Genomic DNA, 11,028 nt, shown 5'->3' with positions numbered 1-11,028 from the left:
GGGGGGGGGGGGCACTTAAGGAGACTGAACCTTATTAACATTTGCAAACACCTGCCAGGAAATCTCTGCCTGGTACACGGTAAATGCATAAGAAATGCATCTGGAAATGAGATACACTAGGAACCTAAAGACCACTCACAAGTTATCGCCTGCAAAAATGTATTGCTTTTCTGACAATTGACTTATTGCCTTACTCATATATTAATATATGCCATAATCATTTCAGGAAGTCTATGGATACTTTTACAATGTTTTTTATAATCACATATTTTTAAACTAAGTCATGATTGAAGATCAATATGAAGGAGAAAGGAAGTGTCCAGATATTTGGCCCATGAGATTTTACATAGCCATAAACTGTGCTACATATTTAGCTCTGAGATTCCTGGCAGCCAAAATGCAAAGGAAAGTATATTCAATTACATGGTTCTCACTGTCCAGAAGGAGAAAACATGCCATTGCCCGAGGGAAGCAGTATTTTCCTGGCACTTAGTTCTGAAACAAATGCTCTTGTATAAGATTCTTCAAAGGGGGTGTTGAGTGGGCAAACAATTGTCTGGGTTGTAATTTTGGTGCATAATGTTCTTAGGACTGCTCATGAGTGAGTGGTCATGTGAAAAGAGGCAAAGTAAAGGAAGTCAAATTAGTGCAGTTATTTTATATATTCTTAAATAGCAAAGATTAGAACTTGTCTAATAAATACAACTCATGCAAAACCTAATGCTTTCTTTTGGAAGAAAGCATAAAATTTTATTGCTATCATCTTGGTTTGTAATGATAGTAAAAGCATTTATAATTTATGTTTTGTGGAAACTGAGAAATTTAACCCACCCACCCACCACACACACACACATATATACACACCCATACTCACGGTTTATCAACACACTAAAATAAATACAATGGAATGGGTTTAACAAATGGCATATTGTAAAAAGGTATTGAATAGCTTATACTTAATATTCAATCCAGAAATAAAATTATTTCCCCTACAAATCAAATTTACAAATCTTTGTATATTTATTATTAAATATAAGATGCCACCAGTTCCTCTAAAGTTATTCAATATGAAAATTGGTAGCACTGTTGAGCTAATTCTGTTTTCTGCCATGTTTATTAGTGTGTGTGTGTGTGTGTGTGTGTGAGTGTGTGTGTGTGTTGGGTGGGTGAGTGTAATTTCCTATTCAAAGTTTCCAACAAAGAATGATATAAATGCTTTTGTTGTCATTACGACCAAGCCAAGGTGACAAAAATATAATTGTATGTTTTCTTCTGGGCTGCTATGTCAGGTTTTGACATTTGATATTTTTAAAAAATCAAGGGCTTTATTAGATTGTTTCCCCCATACACTTTGGGTTAGAAGGTACAGAACATAATAATTCTAGACAGCAAATTAGCAAACCATCGAGAAGCCAGGGGTGTCCAAGAAAAGGAGAAAGAGGGGGAGGGGGTAGCAGCCATACAGCAACCTTCCAGGGGAAGAAATAGATCTGCCTTTGGATATTAACTAAATCCCCAGTTAATATTCAGGCTGCCTATTCAAAGCAAGATCAACTGTGCTGTAAATTTCATTTTAAACATTCAGGGAAAAAAAAGTAAATCAGTGTATAGCCAGGACATTAAAGCATAGCACAATTTTCTAAATGTGTTTTTCTTGCAGTTTGCCAACATTTACAAATTTTTGAATATTTATTATTACATATAAGATGCCACCAGTTCCTCTAAAGTTACTCAACATGAAAATTGATAGCACTGTTTAGCTAATTCTGTTTTCTGCCAAACATCTCAAAAATATTTCCTACAATGCAAGGAAAAAATTCAGACTTATTTTCAGTGTTGTGGAGCATGAAAATGTAAAATGTGGAGTGTTCACCCCTAGAATAGTTTACAAATAAAAATAACCAGACTTTTGAGTCACTCCTCATTATTGGGCTTATTTATAGAGTTCTGTGTTGTTACTCAGGAAAAACAGTGAAGATGAGAAAGCAATAAATTACTAAGCCAAACGTTATCAAGAATATATTTGAAATTTGAGCAGAATCTAAAAGTGAGAGGCACTGATGCTTCTTGCAAGGTCACTGTGAGATGAAACTGTAATTCTCTTTTTAGTAACAAAGCTGACCTCAGAGTACTCACGGCCAGAGCTCTAATCCAGTGAGGGCCCATTTGGAAAGGAGAGTGAAAGATTCAATGCATCTCAATTTACCGACTGCAGTTCCAGATAGGATACAATCCTGTCAGCAAGCCGCCGAACAGAATAATGTGACCATTCCACAGGACAGGAATAGCCTGATATTTATTCATGAAATATCCTTGTGAAAGGTGTATTGAAGAAACAATCTGGGAAGCTGAATGTAACTGAAGGAAAATAAATAAAGACCCCTAAACTATTCTTTCCTTGTCACCTTCTATGTCCCCTTATTCTATTTAGCCTGAAGCAACAGCCATCTGAGATAACTTAATGTGTTCTGAACTCGAAAATGCTCATCTTTCATCAGTCATTATGCATTATTTATGAGGCTAAAGATATTGGAAGAGATTCATTTTTCCAATGTATTCCAAATAGCATAAAAATTCTTTTGAAGTTAGGATCAAACTGTTTTTACAGATTCATCAAACTCTTCCTGAGAAACCTAGACTTCCTGCATGGATAGGGGAGGCAGAGCAGAGTCAGCAAAAATTATTTGCCAGCCTGAAACCTCTGCCTGCGGACAGAGCATCCAGGGAGCGCCTCTGGTTTGACCTGGACATGCTCCAACCCTGAACAAGGTTCGCCTTTTGAGAAGATGCCATACTCTCAGGAGATCCCTAGTCCAGAGTCTCCCCAGCCTTGCTTCCCTTTGAAGAAGCATGGTTTAATGCTGAACGAAACTTTCCAAGGCCACTAGATGTTCATTCACATCACTTTGTCTGGGAATCTGAGCTTCAAGCAGATCGGCCAGCATGCATAAATTAATGAAGCAGTTGTGGCGAAATTTAACACTGCATGTGCAGTGTGCGTGTGCGTGTGCGTGTGTGTGTATGGGGTGCCTACACACACAGCCACTCTCAGGTTTAAAGGGTATGGAAGCCATTATTGTCAATGCCTTAAAACATGCAAGAAAAGAAATTAAGAGACTGAAGCAAGATAGGGCAAAACCTGAAGCTCTACCCTGGATCCCAACTCTCAGTCGGAGAGCGTGAGTGCTGAGAGGAAGCGAGAAGGCTGTGTGGAATAACACTGCTGGTTGAGAAAGATATGAGTGGGGCGACCCAGCGAGATGAGATTGGGGTTTCTGAGAAAGAAAGAAGTAATTCTTCTGAGTAAAGAAATAAGAAAAAAGAGACAATAAAACTGCTGGTTGAGAAAGATATGAGTGGGGGCGACCCAGCAAGATGATATTGGGGTTTCTGGGAAAGAAACAGCGAAAGTAAATGCAAAAATACATAAAAAAAAAAAACCTTCTGAGTAAAGGAATAAGAAAAAAGAGACAATACAATAAGGAAATAAATACATGGCACTCTCCATATTGGCATTTCTTAAACTTTGGGGTTCAGCACTTGGAGGACTAGATGAAGATATTTCTGGACCCCTCCCCCAAAGTAACTGATTCAGCAGGACTGGTGGCACCCAAATACCTGCCCTCCTACCAAGATCACATCACACAGATGCTGCTGGTCCACAGACCCCAGACCACACTCTTCTCAGAGGCCAACCTGTCCCAACAGGGCTGAGTTGGAATTCCTGCTGTGCTATTTCTTAGTTTTGTACCTTGGACAAAATAGCCCATGCTCCCTCAATCTTGTTTTCCACATCCTTAAATTAAAGATGATCATTTTCATAAGTCTGGTTATGAGTATTAAATGAAATAACACATTTAAAGTCCCTGGGTCATAGCAGCAACTTGACAAACACTGGCATATTCATTCCCCCTGAGGACAGAAGGAGGGGAAAGGGATCTAGGACCCAGGAGGAGCTCCAGGAGAGAGACAGGGGCTATGGGGCCAACACTAGAGCTGTGGTTCCCAGGGCTGGTGGCAGCAGGGCCCTCCAGGAGCCATTCAGAAGTGGAGATTCCTTCCTTGAGTAAAAGGTTCTGAATGGATCTAAGGCCAGGTAGAACTGAGCCCAGTGATGGGTCCAGATGTGAACCTGAGATTTCTAAGCAGAGTCCTGGACAGCAGAAACCAAAGAGGGAAAGCAGGAAACTGGGAAAACACAAGTTTTTAACTCAGGGCAATAATGACATTAGGAGGAACTAAAAGTAACAGCTTGTGGACAAGAAAAGTGAGGATTCAAAGGCTCAATTTGAGTAAGTACTGAGGTAACCAAACTTTCATGATTTGCACCTTAAAAAAAAAAAAAGCAGGTGAACAGAATATCAATACTGATGTGGGATAGCTGTGTAGCTCAGTGGTAGAGTGCTTGCCTGGCATGCATGAGGCCCAGAGTTCCATCTTCCAACACAGAAAAAGTAAATGCAAAAAATACATTTAAAAAACTAAATAAATATACATGTGAATAGAGTCCCTCACTCTGTTCGGCTCTGTAATCAAATGGTCAGTGCTGATTTACAAAGTAGGCAGGATAGTATAAAGAAATGAGAGGGAATTGAGACGATTCTGGAAGCCCTGAACCCTCCAAAAAAATATAGTCCCCAATTTATGCCACTCTATCCAATCCAACTGCAATAGTGGAAACTGGGAAATCATTGACTGACCTGCATCAACAGGAATTATGACTGGGGCTGTTTCTATTCTGAAATGCCCCATTAATTCTATTCTTTCCCTAGGTCCTCTGGCACCAATGAAGTGTGCTTCTCAGAGAAAGGCTGAGGGTGACACAGTTTCAGTAATAAATACGAAAAATGTTATTATGATTCTTGACTATGCCCAGAGAACATTAGCATATGTAATACTTTCAGAAAGCCATCCCACTGGAAATCTTATTTTAATATGCTTTTGCAGCATCTTTCTTGTCACCCATTCCTCAACACACCATAGGAAACACAGATGCATAGCAAAGTCCCCATGGCCACCCTCTTGCCTGTCCCGTTGCCAAGATCTGGAACTGAAAGCCACACGAGCTAAAAGCAGAGTTGTTCAGGCTCCAAAACACTTCCTGTCTGAAAGAAACGCCTCTCCACTTTCAAATCACTAGCTGCAAAGCAGGAAAAAGAGCATCTCTTGTTTTGTCAGTTGACTGTCATCATCAGTTCGGTTAATAAGCAGATAGTATCTCAATAACATGGACACACCTGCTTGGGATTCTCCATGTCTCCATAAAGAGGTCAGGAAACACACACACACACACACACACATGCATGCACACACATACCCATGCACACACAGGACAGAGTGAAGACAAGCATCAATGTTAAAGAGAAAATGATGACCCGCAAGTTAAGTAAGTCTAAGTCCTGGAGGAGAAATATAAAATTGCAAGAGGTAAAGATGGAAACACAGCATGCTGGTTGTGTGAAGGGCCATAACTCAGCTGGCTTGCTTTTCCTTTCAAGCTAATATTCCCCTCCCCTGAAACTCCAGCTTGTAAATATATTTATAGCTGCTCAGACACAATATGCTGGACACTAAAAAAATAAAAAATAAAAAAAATACACTGAGTCATTGTTCCTGGTGAACCAGTTTTGCAAGAGTTAACCTAATCCCTTATACAAAGCTGCAAGTAGTTGGCCAAAAGCGGTAGGCAGGAAGTCACGTTCTTGGCCTGAAGTTTAGCTGATCTCAATCAGGCCACCACAGAAACTCACATATTATTTATTTGCAGGGAGAACTGGTTTTGATCTGACTAAAAGTGGAGACACGATGGGGTTCCCCCTTGCCAGTTCCTGTGCCCATCCAGCAAGGGTCCTGAGGGGTTTGGCTTCTTATTCCTTTGCCCCACCCATCCCTGCAGGCACCATGGTCCAGTCCACTGCGGTGGGACTTTCCACGGTGGTGTTGCCAGCTCTTTCTCCCTACACCCAGAGTGATTAGAGAATTTTAAAGCAATTAATCTAACCATGACTCCCAAGGCTGTGAGCAGCCCAGGGGCAGGAACAAAGGTGGCTTTAGAAGTTTCAGTAGGAAGGACCAGGGGCAGAGATTTTATTGGAAAGGAGCTACTGGAGGCGGTAGCCAGAGGACTTGACTTAAAACAAATGGTTGCACAGTAAGCACATTATTTATCCTGAGATTCTATGCTATAGAGCAATAAAAATAGTGAACTTTTCTGAGAATAATTTCAATAACATTGAGAAAAATCCCAGTTGCCCAAAATAATAATGTCAAGCCTGGTGAGTAGCTCATGTTTGGGAGTAGCCACTCGGGGCACAAGGAGTGGCCTGCCAAGGACCATCAAGCCCTTCCTTGGTGCTGGGCAGGAAATACAACTGAATCATCCTGACGTTCCGGCTTTCAGCACAGAAACTGGCCTGAGTAGGAGTCTTTACATGTTTGTTGAATCAAATGGGAAGTAAGCACTTGAAGGAGAGGACGAGGGAGGGAGAGAGGTAAGGTCTGACAGGAAAGAGGAGAGAAGAGAAAGAAGAGGGTAAGAGAGGAGAAAGAGAAAGGGGAGGAAACGGAGCAGAGGAGAGGGAGGGGAAAGAAGAGAGAAAAAGGAGGGACTAGAAAAGAGAGAAAGAACCCAGACACATTTGGTACACAAGCTGAGATCATCAGAGCTATTTATGGGCTCCTTGGAGTTCAAGTATATTTTTACCCTCTTGGCCAACAACTATAGCTGTTGAGTGTTGCCATGATCACAGTTCTTGCTCTATGAATGCTGTCTTTTTTTTTCCCCCCCATCAGAGCTGCTTTCTAGAAGTGATTGCTTGCTTTGACATTTTAGCAGAGATTCTGCCACAGATGCCATCCTGCTCAAGTGGCCCCATCTTTTGGGCACAAAAGAAGCCTGCCTTCCTTACTTCCGCACATGTTACCACCAAAAACATTTTCCTGAGTACCTTCCCCCAGCAAGTTCTTCCTGTATTTCTGAACACTTGTTGAGGTGATGGCAAGAGAAGTGTAAAGCCGGGTTTAATTAGCACAGCCTTCATTCCTGATTCAGAGACACCAAGCAGAAACTAATGCTTCACAGCTCGGTCATTTTCACTCCAGAGAAGAAAGACATCACAAAGCTCTGGACTGTGAAGTAATGAGATGAGCAAGGACACAGGGCCACCCTGAAGGCTGCTGTGACCCATGCCCTTCTGGTAGGAGGTGCCTTTGTTTCATTTAGTATTGCCTTCTGGGCAAGAATGGGCCAATAAAAGGCAAGCCATCTGTGCATGTACTTCTCTCCGTTGCTACCTTCTGGGAAGCTCAGAATGCTGTCATTGTTCCCAATTCTCTCACTGCAGAGATTTGAAAATTTAAGGACATAGTATTTAATTTTTAAACTTCATGTATTCATGTGGAATGAAAATACAAATGAGATCATACATGTAAACCCATTGTGCAAGTGAATATGATTTATCTCCTTAGGAGTAAGAAGGTGAAGATGAATGGAGGGGCTGAGGGGGACAGCTTGGCAAACAGGACACAAGCCTCAAGGGAGCTGGCACTCAGCTCCTCTCACCACAGCCAACTTCAGCCAACGCAATCACTCACAAGTTCATGGAACACTATATTAGGTGTGGGGACTGAATGGTCAGGTGTGGCCCTGACTCCTAGGAGCCTATACTAGGTAGCCTAAGCAAGCAGCTATAGTAAGTGAATAATTCCAACAACGAAGGTGAACCCAGGCAAACTGGCAACATAAGTGGAGCCTTTAGAAGGCTGTAGTCAAGTAATACTTCTCAGAGAAGTTGACTTCTAAACAGTCACCTTTGGAGGTCTGGGGTGTGGCTCAGGGGTAGAACACTTGCCTAGGAGGCACAAAAGCCTAGGGCCAATCCCTAGCATGTACCCCCCCACAACACACACACACACACACATAAAGAGAAAGAGAAAAAGATTGATTAACCTGTGGTATGCACCTTATTTCCCATGATCTTATTGTAGAGCAAGGATGGGTGCCAGAAAGTGACAAGGAGATAATGTTTATTCACCTATTCACTTTAAATCTACTGGACACCCTATAGCAGTCGAGCACCCTAGGGTTAGCAGGTGACCTTTCACATTGTCCTAGTGAATGGGGTAAGGCTTACAGATGATTTTTCAAAAAACTTATCCCATGTTATTAGGAGAAAGTGTAATGCCAATGCCTTGTCTAAAAGGAAACAATCTTTAAAACCACATCACTAACTTTATTCAGGCTTGTTCGGGACTGGTGGCAAAGGAAAATTTTCTACTCCAGAGCCAGCCTGAAGGAGCCGGGCCTCTGCAATGGAAGCAGCCTCTACAGCAATGTTCAGATGTTTGCTTTGCATCTCTGAACCCACATCAGTTCCTAAGCTAAGCGCTCGAGCAGGATGGTAACCCACACTGACGTGTCCAGAAGCATGGGTACACCAGTAGAAGAATATCACTTACCACGCTCCCCCTTTGTGTTCCTCAGCGATCTGCACTGGAGGACACCTTGTTCACAGCTCTCTCTGTTGTCTCCTGTTAGTCCCAATCCTACCAGTTCAAAAACACTTGTTTCTAAGGCATACCCAGATGGAGTACAGGGCTTGACCATGGTCTAATAACCAAAACTGAAAAACAAAAAATGAAGACAGAAAAAAAGAAGTCCTGAAAATAAATACATTGACACAAATACCTCTAAAATAATCCAGAAACAAATCCTAATTAAAAGGAGATAAAATGACTCAGATTTTTTTTCTGAGAGTTATTTAGGATGATTATTAACCACACAAGCCAGAACAAGAGCAGCTGCTTTTGGCTAAGCTACCTTGTGCAGGGAACTACTGCCTACCTCCTTAATGATGTAAAGAGAGGTGTTCTGTTCCAAAGCCCACACGCAGGACTTAGCAATATCATCCCTTTTGTCATTTATGCTGGGTCAATGCAGTGGGCAGAAATGCTGGCACAGCATGTCAATGTCATCATGTACCAATGAAACAAACCAGTAGTGGGTGGTAGATTTTCAAGGTGTGTGTTGATTCTACCTCCTCTCATCCTAAAACTCCAGTTATAGAAGAACACACTGACCATATGCCTACATCACCACTCTTTATTTTGAATTAAACTTCATTTTCCCTAAATGTATATTAAAACTGATATCAACGTCAACATTCTGGAATGAGCATGGAAAGATGAGCATTCTGGGGATGAGCATGGAATGAAGGTAAAGTGAAATATCTGAGCTGGATGGTCTATGACCAGACACACAGAAAAGTCCAAGAACATGAACAGAAAATGTGTAAGACAGAAAACCCAAATGCCTGATAAATACGTGAAAAGGAAAATGTCCAACCTTACCAATTATCAAGGGAAATGCCTATTTGCGCAGCAATGAAGTATCACTTCAATACCCGCAAGACTGACAAAAACGTATCTAAAAGCAAGTGTTGTCAAGGATGAAAGGAATCAGAAAAGTGTACAAATTGCTGGTGGGAATGTAAACGGTTACCACCTTTGGAAAGCCATATGTCAATGTCTAGTGTGGCTGAGTATGGGCACCTGGCATTGTCCCACGTCCATGAAAGTCTTTTACTGGAGTCTTATTCGAGGAGAGAGATTCAATTCTCTTTGCAACTCTGTGAATAATAACACAAGTGTGACAGAGGGACAAACTGTATATAATCAAGTAGATTTAAAAAGCAAACTTAACCTATGTGCAGAAACATGAGAAATCTTAAAAATATAATATGGCTTTTAAAAGAAAGTAAGTTGGAAAAGATACATAGAAAGTACCATGAACATAACTATTTAATAGAAATAATAATAGTAGAATAATAAAGAAAACATGACTGTATTGTTTTTGAATAGATATGATTGTAGAAAATATTTTTAAAACCAAACATGGAAGAGGCTGATTCACACAGACTTTAGGATGGTGCAAACCTCTGGGATATAGAAAGAGAGAAAGAGGGGGGAGTGGAGGTGATAATAAGATAGTAATTCAATGGCTTGGCATATTTGAAAAATTTATTTACAGGAAAAGTAGAATTGAAAAGTGTCAATTTCTCTTAAATCTAAATGATGAATTTATGTGTAATAATGTTATTTTCTCTATTTTTGATATATTTGAAGTACTTAAAATAAAAAGTGAAAGATATGAATTAAAAATTAGAAATATAATAAGATTCCATAAAATAGTGAGTCATTACATAAAATATTATACACTAAGAGGGGTGGGAGGGAAAAGGAGGGAGAAGGGGAATTGCATGGATGGTGGAAGGAGACCCTCATCATTGTACAAAATACAAGTATTGGTGTCAACATATCTTGTATACAGAGATATGGTAAATTGTGGTATAAAGGTGAATTAAGAATTGTAATGCAAAATAATAATAATAATAAAGTGGTTAGAGGCACCAACCTACAAGCAGTTGAAAACCTATAATTTTTGACTCCCTAAACTTAACTACTAGCACCCTGAAGTTGACCAGAAACCACATCAATAACCTAGGCAGTTGAATTATAAATATTTTGTATATCCTATATATTGTAGGAGGTGAAAAATATGCAAGTACTGTGAAAGATCACTTTTTACAGAGATAAGCAATTTATTGGAGTGATGAGCTGCTCCTACAGAGATGATTAAAGTCACCTGGTGTTTTAAGCAGCTATTCACAAGACTTGAGCTCACCATAACAGCAACAGAGAATGGCTATGGAATTATTACATAGTACAGCATGCACTATAGTTAGTACGAAACAGTTATGGTTTGGTATTATTTGTTCATATTTCTCTAGACTGCTAACGTCCACGTGTACGGTTTGTGTTTGTGTGCTTAAGCTATAATAAATTTTGACTTTTTATCAAAAAAAAATATTATACACTAAAAAAAATGTGGAAAACTGCAGACCAAACTGCTGGGAGTACTTTAAAGGTTTTATCCTCTGCTTTCTACAGTTGTATTATTACTATTTTTTGAACTTTTGCCATGACATGGATTACCTTTGTAATCAGAACAACCAGCCAAAATGTTGAAAA

The sequence above is a fragment of the Marmota marmota genome, unplaced genomic scaffold (genome assembly GCF_001458135.2).
Source record: "Marmota marmota marmota unplaced genomic scaffold, marMar, whole genome shotgun sequence".
Taxonomy (NCBI): domain Eukaryota; kingdom Metazoa; phylum Chordata; class Mammalia; order Rodentia; family Sciuridae; genus Marmota; species Marmota marmota.
The sequence above is the reverse complement of the archived record's forward strand: the minus strand, read 5'-3'. Positions refer to the sequence as shown.